At 35.9% G+C, this 13,274-nt stretch overlaps 1 non-coding gene across 1 annotated transcript; it reads right to left on the bottom strand.

The window, feature by feature from the left end:
• Positions 1-1,544: 1,544 nt before the first annotated feature.
• TRNAS-GCU (transfer RNA serine (anticodon GCU)) lies at positions 1,545-1,626 on the bottom strand. The gene has a single exon. It is a non-coding gene; the product is annotated as a tRNA-Ser (tRNA).
• Between the last annotated feature and the right edge of the window lie 11,648 nt (positions 1,627-13,274).

Below are 13,274 nucleotides of genomic sequence, written 5' to 3' on the forward strand. Positions count from 1 at the left end.
TTCCAAAAAAAAAAAAAAAAAGAGAGAGAAAGAAAGAAAGAAAAGAAAAAAAAAAGAAAGATCAAATGAATAAAAGCAAAAGTGATTCTATTTTTATAAATGTAACAAATATTTTGTTGTAATAAGAGAAATGAAAATTAAATTGCACGGCAATGTCACTTTCACCTACTAAATTAACAGAGACCCCAAGGTTGACAACACATTATGTTGAGGAAGGTGAGGGGAGCAAGGACTTCCATCATTACTGACTGGGAGTGTAGATTAACAAAATTCCTTTGGAGGGCAATTTGGCAATATTTCAAATGTCTATATCCTAGGACATGGCAAACTCATTCCTAAAAATTTACTTTACAGTATTACAGACTCATACATTCAAAATTATATATAAAGTTATTCATTGCAGCATAGTTTGTAATAGCAAAAGATGTGGAAAACCTAAATGTCCAATAGAGGGCTGCTTAAATAATATACAGTAATCCATACGTTGGAATACCATGCATCCTTGGGAAAGAATAAGGTATCACTTTTTGTTATGATGTGGAAAGCTTTCCAAGATATATTGGCTAGGGGAAAAGGCAAAGTACAGACCAATGTGCATAGTATGTTATCATTTGTGTCATCTCTTTTTGAGATAAAAACATTATTATTTTATGTAATATAAAAATTCATATATGCTTAATATGATTCTGGAAGGAATTACTAACATAATTATCTGTGGGGAATGTAATTAGATGGTTGTGGAATAACGATGAGTGCAAGATTTTGTTGTATAGCTTTTTGTACCTTTGGAACCATGTAAATGTAATGCCTATTCAAAAAGTTAAACAAAAGAAAGAAATACAAGGAAGAGTTTTTCCCCAAAACCCACACAAGATGGAAATGACAAGCAGAAACTACAGAATATTGGCATTCTTTTCTGTCTTGCTAAAGAGGGAATCTGTGGATCTAACTGGGAATGTGGTGTGGGGTGTATTTTCGGTCTTGTGTCTTTAAGCAGAGACATACCCTCTTCCTCAAAGTCAGAGATCTTTAGCAGTAATGGTTAAGTATTTTATTGGGAGGAGGACACTTTAAATTAGCAAACGTGAAAATTGCAGTACAGTTAAAACTAGGCTGAAAATGTCCTGCAAAATACAATATAAATAATTCGTTGCCTACCTCTCTCTGGACGATTTTATCATTTTAAGTTCGTTAGGCAATGTTTTTCTATATCTCTCAATTAATTATTCAGTTGCTTCCTCAAAAGACCTGGAGACTGCGTGGTGAGTATGAATATGTTTCCTGCCCTCAAGGAGATTACCACTTTAGATGGTGAAAGTAAACACTTTTCAAATGATTCAGCTGGTAACTTAAAACTGCAAGTGCTACTGAAGAGGAACAGTCCCTGGGACTCCAGAAAGTATTAATACTGAGAAACTAATTACCACAGAAGTCAAACAATTTACTAAATTTACAGCCAATGAACAATTAACCCACCAAAGGTAAACGCTGAGTAGTCAGTTTTTACAAAGCTACGGTTTTCCTTAAAGGTTTGGGAAGCCTCACGACGAGGGTGGGATTCGAACCCACGCGTGCAGAGCACAATGGATTAGCAGTCCATCGCCTTAACCACTCGGCCACCTCGTCATGTGCAACTATGCAGAATCAAGTTCTTCATCCCCACATTTCCTTCTTTAGTAGTACTGTATCTAATTGCCTTTTCTCTGGTTTAATCGTGATACAATCTTCACAATCATACCCACAATCAGATATTTTTAGGTACATTTCACAGCAACCACAAAACTAATAGATGACGCTTCCAGTGGTTCAGTTACTTGGCACACGTGAAATGAACAGGTAAAACCAGTGTGCTTATGTATTAAATAGGTAGATCCTTGTTGAACACACGAATGGATGAATGAACAGAGCCAGGATTTCAACCCTGATTTGCTGAATTCGCTCCAGCCAACCGCTTTCTGTTCTCCCAGAAACTAGGGTCTCTCTGCCGTTGCATTCTGCATTCGATGGGCCCAATTCCCTACCTCCTAAATAGAACATCCCGGGATTCCTGTTTCCTGGGAAGGAGCAGGAAACAAGGAAACTTAGCTCTGTGATTCTCTTATATTTGTTTCTGAAATATGCTGGACTCCTAGGAGACGCCTTCATTTCTCTCTTGGGCTTCTCTGGGGCTTGGCATTGACCAGTCTGCGACATACAGCAATGGGAGAAAACGATTTGGAAAAAGGTAAAAAAAAAAAATACAAGCACCCTGACGGGGCCGTTTTCATTCTAGATTAGATTGAGTGTAAGGTCGATTTAGCGTGGCTACCACCAACAGTGAGAAGGGCTGGATGGGGAAATCTCCACTAGTGCAGGATCCAGGATGCCTGGGTCCTGGTTGTGGCTCTGTCCCATTCACCGTGTGACTTTGGGCAGGCCAGTTCAGCAACTCCATCTCCACTCCCTCCCTCCGGCCTCCACAATTTTTCTTCCCAGGGGGAAGCTGAACTTAACAAATTCAGATAAACCCAGCATCTAGAAACCACTTTCACTCACTAGGGTTCATCTGCTTTTCTATATTTAGTGTAGAATTGTGGAGAGAAATTTGAAGAGAAAAAATTCATAACTTGCTAAAATATTGTTGCTTTTTCCTTCCTATGAAATTTCTCCTTCTGTTCATGGGTTTGGCAAGAGTGACTCTCTTCTCTCCCTTTCCTGTTCCTTTATGGAATTTCATAAACTCACTTTCAGCATAAAACTACCCACCATGTGAAACTCACCTGCAATCGATAGGTTATAAGATTAAGAATTTATTTATTTAGTGAGTCAAAGAATCACGTTTATTTTTTTGAATGAGGTCAGTTGTTATGACTTTCCTTAAGCCTTGAGTTAGGACTGACATTCTGCTGTTCAAATCATTTATGGTTCACTTCTTTTGTGTCTCTCTTTCACAGTTCCAAGGAAAACTAATTTTGTGCCATTGACCTCAAAACTATCTCTCAATACAGACTTCGAAGGGGAAATTTTCCCCGTTAGGTTAAGAAAGATTTTATTTAGACAATTTTCCCTCCAATTCCCCCCAGAGGACAGGGATCATATTTCTTCATTAATTGTATTACACCCAGTGCATTAGCGTGTAGTAAGCACACAATAACTATTCTTGAGTGAATGAATGAGTGAAAAAAAATCTAGATTTTTAATAAAAGAACCAACAAAAACCAAGGTACACAGAAAGACTATTTTCAATTATTTAAGTTTTATTGGGCTAATAAGTAACATTATAGCGTTGCTGTGAGGATTGAATTACTATGTAAAGTGCTTTAAAATGCCTAGCACTTAGAATTACCATGTAAGTGCTTTACATTATCATTAGTCATCTGTAAGAAAAGACAACCAGCAAGGAAAAACAAAATTGAACCAATACCTGTACAGGCAGTCCACAAAGGTAGAAAATCAAATGGCTAAAAACATACTAAAAGAAGCTCCACTTGATGTATATTTAAAGATATGCTAATTGAAATAGTTATACACAATATTCTCCCCTCCACTAGATTGACAAATATTTCTAAAATTAACAATAACAAGTCTGGGCAACTGTGTTAGAAAACGTGTTTTGAAATAATGCTATGGGAATGTGAATTTGCACAAACACATTAGAGGATAATTTTAATTTTACGAGTTCTGTAAAAATTTAACAGTTTACGTCCTTATTCTCTTCCTAAAACCCAACTATTAAGAGGGAGAGAAAAGCAAGTTCAAATATAGTACATATAATTTTGTTGTTATTATTATTATTTTAAATACATTTGTATGTAGGTAGATTGATAAAGAGTTTTAGACGGTATTAATGAGGGCCATTTAGCCTCAACCTCAGTTTTATGAAGGCTTAAAATTACTCTTTTCTTGATACCCACAAAATACATTATACATACAACTATTGTATATTTATTTGGTGTTAAAAGAGCTCACCTTTAAATATAATTATTTCAAATATATCCCAATTTTTAGAATCTTTCTTTTGTCTTTCTTTATTTTTGATTTTCTGGGAGACTCAAAAAAAGGAAAAGCAAACTAAATCCAAAGTAAGCAAAATAAAAGAAATAATAAAAATCAGAACAGAAATCAATGAAACTGAAAACAGGAAAACAACAGAGAAAAATAATAAAGTCAAAATCTGGTTCTTTGAACAAAATCAGTGAAATTGATAAACCCCTTGGTTCTCTAAGCTAACCAAGAACAAAAGGGAGAAGACACAAATCACTAAAATCAGGAATGAAAGGGGGAGCCATCACTACTGATCCCATATATGTTAAAAGAATAATAGGGGCCAGCTCCATGGCCGAGTGGTTAAGTTCGCATGCTCTGCTGCGGCAGCCCAGGGTTTGGATCCTGGGCGCAGACATGGCACCACTCATCAGGCCACGTTGAGGTGGCATCCCACATCCCACAACTAGAAGGACCTGCAACTAAGATTTACAACTGTGTACAGCGGGGATTCGGGGAGATAAAGCAGAAAAAAAAAAAAAAAAAAAAGATTGGCAACAGTTGTTAGCCCAGATGCTAATCGTTAAAAAAAAAAAAAAGAATAATAAAGTTTTATTATGAACAACTCTCTGCCCACAAACTTGATAACTGATAAAATAGGCCAATTTCTTGAAAGACACAGTCTGCCAAAATTCACAGAAAGAGATAAATATCTGAATTGGCTTATATCTATTAAATAAATTGGATCAATAATTAATAATCTTCTGAAACAAAAAGCACCAGGCCCAGATGGTCTCACTAGTGAATTCTTCCAAATATTTAAGGAGGAAATTATTCCAATTCTCTACAGTCTGTTCCAGTAAATAGAAGAAGGAACATTTCTTAACTCATTCTATGTGGTCAACATTACTGTAATAATAAAACCAGTTGAAGACATTCCAAGAAAAGAAAGCAGGCCAATATCTTTCATAAACACAGATGTGAAAATGCTCAACAAACTATTAGCAAATTATCTAACAATGTGTAAAGAGAGTTATACAACATGGCCAAGTGGGATTTATTCCAGTTATGCAAGGCTGGTTCAATATTCAAAAAGCAATTAATGTAATCCATCACATCTACTAACTAAAGAAGAAAAATCATCTAACCATATCAATAAATACAGAAAAAGTATTTAATAAAATCCAACACCCATTCATAACAAAACCTCTCAGAAAACTAGGAATAGAGGGAAACTTCCTCAATTTTATTTTAAAAAACTACAAGAAAACCTACAACTAACATCATACTTAATGATGAACCATCATGTTTAATGGTGATAGGCTTTCCTCCTAAGATCAGGAACAAGGCAAGGATGTCCTCTCTCACTACTCCTATTCAACATCATACTGGAAATCATAACTAATGCAATAAGACAAGAAAGGAAAATAAAAGGTAAACAAATTGGGAAGGAAGAAGTAAAACTGTCTTTGTTCATAGATGACATGATTGTCTCTGTAGAAAATCTGAAAAAATTGATAAACAGAACAAAAACAAATGCTAGAAATAGTAGGTCATTATAGCAAGGTTTCAGGATACAAGGTTAATATGCAAAAGTCAATTGCTTTCCCATATACCAGCAAGGAGCATTTGAAACTTGAAATTAGGAGCACAGCATTTACATTTGCACAAAAAAAAGAAAGAGAAAGAAACATGTAGATATAAATCTAACAAGATATGTACAAGATTTTTGTGAGAAAAACTATGAAACTCTGATGAAATAAATCAAAGAAGATTTAAATAAATGGAGAGGTATTCCATGTTCATGGATAGGAAGATTCAATATTGTCAAGACATCAGTTCTTCCCATTTGATCTATAGATTCAACATAATCCCAATCAAAACCCCAGCAAGCTACTTTGTGGATATCAACAAACTGATTCTAAAGTTTATATGGAAAGACAAAAGACCCAGAATAGCCAAAACAATGCAAAAGAAGAACAAAGCCAAAAGACTGCATTATCCAACTTCAAAGCTACAGTAATCAATGCAGTGTGATATTAGCAAAAGAATAGAAAAATAGATCAATGGAAAGAATAGAGAACCCAGAAACAGACCCACACAAATATAGTCACCTTATCTTTGACAAAGAAGCAAAGGCAGTTCAAAGGAGAAAGGATATTATTTTCACCAAATTGTACTGAAACAATTGGACATAAATATGCAAAAAACACTTTTAAAAAAGATTTTAGATACTGATCTTCTCTTTTTCACAAAAATTAACTCAAAATGAATAATAAACCTAAATGTAAAGTGCAAAACTATAAAATTTCTAGCAGATAACATAAGAGAGAATCTAGGTGATGTTGTAAGCAGTGAGTTTTTAGATATGACACCAAAAGCACAATCCTCAGAAGAAATAATTGATAAGTGGTACATCATTAAAATTGAAAACTTCTACTCTGCAAAACTCAATTTCAAGAGAATGAGAAGACAGACCACAGACTGGGAGAAAATATTTTCAAAACACATATCTGACAAAGAACTGGTAGCCAAAATATACAAAGAACACTTAAAACTCAACAGTAAGAAAACAACAAATAACCCAATTAAAAATAAGCTAAAGATATGGACACCACACCAAAGATATACAGATAGCAAATCAAGCATATGAAAAGATGCTCAACATTATATGTAATTAGAGAATTGCAAATTAAAACAACAATGAGATACCACTACACACTTATTAGCATGGCCAAACCCAAAACATGGACAACACCAAATGTTGATCAGGATATGGAGCTACAGGAACTCTCATTCATTGCTAAGAGAAATGCAAAATATTACAGCCACTTTGAGAGACAGTTTGGCAGTTTCTTACAAAACTAAAGATACTCTTACCACACAATCTAGCAATTGCACTCCTCGGTTTTACCCATATGAGTTGAAAACTTGAGCCCACAGAGAAGCTTGCACACAGATGTTTATAGCAGATTTATTCATAATTGCCAAAACTTAGAAGCAATCATCCTCCAGTAGGTGAATAGATAAATAAACTGGTACATCCAGACAATGGAATATTATTCAGTACTAAAAAGAAATGTACTATTAATCCATGAAAAGACATAGAGGAACATTAAAAGCATATTACTCAGTGAAAGAAGCCAATTTGAAAAAGCTACATATTGTATGATTCCAACTATATAACATTCTAGAAAAGACAAAACTATGGAGGCAGTGAAGGAATCAGTGGTTGCCAGGAGTTAGGGAAGAGAGAGGGATGAATAGGCAAAGCACAGTGAAGTTTTAGGGCAGTGAAACTATTTTCTGTGATACTATAAAGTTAGATACATGTCATTATACATTTGTGAAAACCCATCTCATGAACAACTTCAAGAGTGGACTCTAATGTAAACTACAGACTTTGGGTGATAATGATGTGTCAAAGTAGTTTTATTGATTCTAAGAAATTTATCACTCTGGTGAGGATGTTGATAGTGGCAGAGGTTGTACGTGCATGGGGGCAAGGAGTATATGGGAACACTGTACTTTCTGCTTAATTTTCCTGTGAATCTAAATTTTCTCTAAAAAGTAAAGTCTATTTAGAAATGTATATAGGGCTGATCAGTGTCAGCATCATGACAGAGTGAGCTCTATTCTTATCTCTTCCCTCTAAGATACAATGAAAAGGACATAAACTAAGGATGTTCATAAACTAAGGACATAAACTAAGGATGTTCATAAACTAAGGAGAACATTCACACAACACAATACATGTCTGAGTGATCCACACAGCCACACATCTGAAGGTTCAGGTGCTGGGCCCCCTAGGAGGCAGTGGAATGAGGTAAGGAGATCTCCTCTCCCTCCTGAGTGGCAGTGATCTAGGGCACAGGACCTCACGTGGTGGCTGGCGTGTGGCACTTAAAAGAGGAGAGGGAAAAGGCAGCCCTCCATGGGAACACTGTGCTCTTGGACCTGTCTCCAAGCTTGTGGAAACGCTCCACACCAAGGCAGCTAAGCAATCTTGGGAGTGTCCACACCAAGCTGAGTAGTCCAAGCCAACAGACAGTGAGTACAGAATGGGGGCATGTGGGATTGTGCTCACAAAAGAAAGTGCCCCTTCCCCCTACCTGGTGCACCAGCTCAGCTTGTCGGCCAGAATAGGGGATCCCTGCCAGAGTGCTTGTGCATATGTGGGTAAAGTAGCAGTGCCCAGTGGACAAAGGCAGATAGGCCCTGTTGGCTCAGCTTCCAAAGGACAGGCACATCTGCCAGGGGTCACAGAGGGGTCCAGAAAACACAGCTCCTTCCCCTCCCAGTGGTGGCAGGTGGAATCTGTGACCAGATATTACCACTATGCAACAGCAAAAGTCCACCCCATCACATAACACGAAGAAATATATTAACACTCCAAACCAGAAGAAAAATGACAAGTAACCAGAAATCAATCCTGAAGTCACAGAAATTTACAACCTAAATGACAGAGAATTCAAAGAGATATCATAAAGAAACTCAATGAGTTAAAAGAAAACTCAGAAAGACAGTTTAATGATCTCAGGAATAAAATTAATGAACAGAGGGAATTCTTCACAAAAGAGATTGAAACTATAAAAAACACCAATCAGAAATGTTGGAGATGAAAAAACACAATGAATGAAATCAAGAAAAATCTGTAGTCTTTAAAAAATAAAGCTGATATTATAGAGGACAGAATCAGTAATTTAGAGGACAGAAATATGGAAATGTTGCTGATGGAAGAGGAGAGAGAACTAAGACTGAAAAGAAATGAAGAAATTCTCTGGGAAATATCTGACTCAATTAGGAAATGAAACATAAAGATTACAGGTATTCCAGAGGGGGAAGAGAAAGATAAGGGAGCAGAGAACTTATTCAAAGAAATAATAGCTGAGAACTACCCAAACCTGGGGGGGGGGGGGGGCGGAGCTGGAATTACATGTAAACCAAGCTAACAGAACTACTCCTAATTACCAATGTAAAAAGACCTTCTCCAAAGCATTATTATTAAAACTTGCAAAAGTCAATGACAAAGAAAAACTACTAAGGGCAGCAAGGCAGAAGAAAATGACCTACAAAGGAACCCCTATCAGGCTTTCAGTGAATTTCCCAGCAGAAACTTTACAGTCTAGGAGAGAGTGGAGTGATATATTCAAAATTCTGAAAGACAAAAACTTTCAGCCAAGAGTACTCTATCCAGCAAAAATATCCTTCAGATATGGTGGAGGAATAAAAACTTTTCCAGATAAACAAAAGCTGAGGGGGTTCAACACCACAAGACCCTCCCTACAAGAAATGATCAAGAAGGACCTCATACCTAAAAAAAAGAAAGCAATTACAAAGCCTTAAGCAAGGAGATAAATAGGCAGCCAAAATTTAAAAAATTGCAGCTCTCTATCAGAAAAGGTTAGCAAACACTTAATTATAACATTAAAAATAAAGGGAAGGAAAGTATAAAAATAACTATAATCATTTCGTTTTACTCGCAATACAAAACAGAGTAAATTGTCACAATGGTAACTTAGATGGGGAAGGAGAAACGAATAGAAACTGCTTAGACTAAGGAAATAAGAGACTCAGAAAATGGACTATCTCATCTATGAGATCTTTCATTCAAACCTCCTAGTAACCACTAAGCCAAAAATCTGAATAGAGACACAAATGAAAAATAAAGAGGAAACTGAGAAAACCATCATAGAGAAACACCAAACTGAATTGGCAGTCCGAAATACATTAGACAAAAAACAAAGGAAATCTAGAACAAAAGGAAAACAAGTGATAAAATGGCAGTATTAAGACCTCATATATCAATAATCACTCTAAATGTAGATGGATTGAATTCTCTAATCAAAAGAGACAGAGTGGCTGGATGGATTAAAAAACAAGACCTAACAATATGCTGCATCCAGGAAACATATCTCAGCTCTAAAGATAAACACTCGCTCAGAGTGAAGGAATGGAAGATAATACTCCAAGCTAATGGCAAATGAAAGAAAGCAGGTGTTGCCATACTTATATCTGACAAAGTACACTTCAGGATAAAAAAGACAATGAGAGACAAAGATGGGCAGTATATAAGGATAAAAAGGACACTCCTCCAAGAGGACATAACACTTACAAGTATCTATGCACCTAACACAGGAACACCAAAGTACATAAAGCAACTATTAACAGAACTAAAAGGAGAAATTAACAGCAACACAATAATAGTAGGGGACCTCAACACCCCACTTACATCAATGGATAGATCATCTAGACAGAAAGCCAACAAGGAAATAGTGAAATTAAATGAAAACCCAGCCCAGATGCACTTAATAGACACATAGAACACTCCATCCAAAATCAGCAGAGGACACATTCTTCTCAAGTGCACATGGAACATTCTCAAAGACAGACTATATGTTGGGAAACAAGGCAAGCCTCAATAAATTTGAGAAGATTGAAATCAGATCAAGCATCTTTTCTGACCATAATGCTATGAAACTAGAAATCAACTACAAGAAAAAGGCTGGGAAAGTGACAAATATGTGGAGACTAAACAACATGCTACTAAAAAACCAAACCAATGGATCAATGAAGAAATTAAAGAAGAAATAAAAAAATATATGAAGACAAATTAAAATGAAAATATACCATACCAATTGATATAGGATGCAGCAACAGCAGTCCTAAGAGGGAAATTCATAGCAATACAGGCCCACCTTAGCTAACAAGAAAAATCTCAAATAAGTAATCTTAAACTACACCTAGCAGAAGTAGAAAAAGAACAAACAAAGCTCAAAGTCAGCAGAAGGAGGGAAATAATAAAAATTATGGCAGAAATAAACGAAATTGAAAGAAAAAGAAAAGTGGAAAGGATCAATGAAACAAAGAGCTGGTTCTTTGAGTAGGTAAACAAAATTGACAAACCTTTAGCCAGACTCACTAAGAAAAAAAGAGAGAAGGCTCAAATAAATAAAATTAGAAATGAAAGAGGAGAAATTATGATGGATACCACAGAAATACAAAGGATTACAAGAGCATACTATGAAAAACTATATGCCAACAAATTGGAGGATCTAGAAGAAATGGGTAAATTTTTAGACTCATACAACCTCCCAAAACTGAATCAAGAAGAAATAGAGAATCTGAATAGACCAATTACAAGTAAAGAGATTGAAATAATAATCAAAATCTCCCCAAAAATAAAGATCCAGGACCAGACGGCTTGTCAGGATAATTCTACCAAACATTCAAAGAAGATTTAATACCTATCCTTCTCAAACTATTCCCCAAAAATTGAAGAAGACAAAACACTTCCTAACTCATTCTACAAGGCCAACATCATCCTGATCCCAAAGCCAGACAAGAACAACAAAAACAAGGAAAATTACAGACCAATATCGCTGATGAACATAGATGCAAAAATCCTCAACAAAATATTCGCAAAATACAGCAATACATTAAAAGGGGCATATACCATGATCAAATGAGATTTATACCAGGGACACAGGGATGGTTCAGCATCCACAAATCAATCCACGTGATTCACCAAATTAACAAGATAAGGAGTAAAAACCACATGATCATCTTAATAGATGCAGACAATGCATTCAATAAGATCCAACATCCATTTATGATTAAAACTCTCAATAAAATGGGTAAAGAAGGAAAGCACCTCAACATAATAGAGGCCATTTATGAAAAACCCATAGTCAACATCACACTCAATGGGGAAAAACTGAAAGCCATCCCTCTGAGAACAGGAACAAGACAAGAGTGCCCAACCTCACCACTCTTATTCAAAGTAGCACTGAAGGTTTTGGCCAAAGCAAGTAGGCAAGAAAAAGAAATAAAAGGTATCCAAATTGGCAAGGAAGAAGTGAAACTCTCACTGTTTGCAGATGACATGATTCCATATAGACAGAACCCTGAAGAATCCATTAGAAAACTATTAGAAATAATCAACAACTACAGCAAAATTGCAAGATGAAAAATCAACTTCAAAAAATCAGTTGCATTTCTATACTCTAATACTGAACTAACAGAAAGAGAACTCAAGAATACTATCCCATTTACAATTGCAACAAAGGAATAAAATATCCTGGAGTAAATTTAACCAAGGAGGAGAAAGACCTGTAAACTGTAAATGAAAACTATAAGACATTATTGAAAGAAATTGATGATGACATAAAGAAATGGAATGATATTCCATGCACATGGATTGGAAGGATAAACATAATTAAAATGTCCATACTTCTTAAGGCAATCTACAGATTCAATGTAACCCCAATCAGAATCCCAATGACATTCTTCATGGAAATAGAACAAAGAATCCTAAAATTCATATGGGGCAACAAGAGACCCCAAATAACTAATGCAATTCTGAGAAAAAAGAACAAAGCTGGAGGCATCACAATCCCTGACTTCAAAATATACTACAAAGATATAGTAAGCAAAACAGCATGGTACTGGTACAAAAACAGAAACACAGATCAATGGAACAGAATTGAATGCCCAGAAATAAAACCACACATTTATGGACAGGTAATCTTTGACAAAGGAGCCAAGAACATACAATTGAGAAAAGAAAGTCTTTTCAATAAATGGTGTTGGGAAAACAGGACAGTCATATGCAAAAGAATGAAAGTAGACCATTATCTTTCACTATACACAAAAATTAACTCAAAATGGATTAAAGACTTGAAGGTAAGACATGAAACCATAAAACTCCTACAATAAAATATAGGCAGTGTACTCTTTGACATCAGTCTTAGAAGCATCTTTTTGAATACTATGTCTACTCAGGCAAGGGAAACAAAAGGAAAAATAAACAAATGGGTCTTCATCCAACTAAAGAGCTTCTGCAAGTCAAAGGAAACCAGGAACAAAATGAAAAGACAACCCACCAACTGGAAGCAAATATTTGCAAATCGTACATCTGACAAGGGGTTAATCTCCAAAATATATAAGGAACTCATGCAACTCAACAGCAAAAAAACCCGATCAAAAACTGGGAAGAGGATATGAACAGACATTTTTCAACAGAAGACATACAGATGGCCAATAGGCACATGAAAAGATGTTCACCATCACTAATCATTAGGGAAATGCAAATCAAAACTACAATGAGATATCACCTTACACCTGTTAGAATGGCTATAATTACCATGACAGAAAATAAACAGTGTTGGAGAGGATGTGGAGAAAAGGGAACCCTCATACGCTACTGGTGGGAATTCAAACTGATGCAGCCACTACTGAAAACAGTATGGAGATTTCTCAAAAAATTGAAAATAGAGGGGCAGGCCCATGGCTGAGCGGTTAAGTTCGTG

The sequence above is a fragment of the Equus przewalskii genome, chromosome 19, assembly GCF_037783145.1.
Source record: "Equus przewalskii isolate Varuska chromosome 19, EquPr2, whole genome shotgun sequence".
Classification (NCBI taxonomy): domain Eukaryota; kingdom Metazoa; phylum Chordata; class Mammalia; order Perissodactyla; family Equidae; genus Equus; species Equus przewalskii.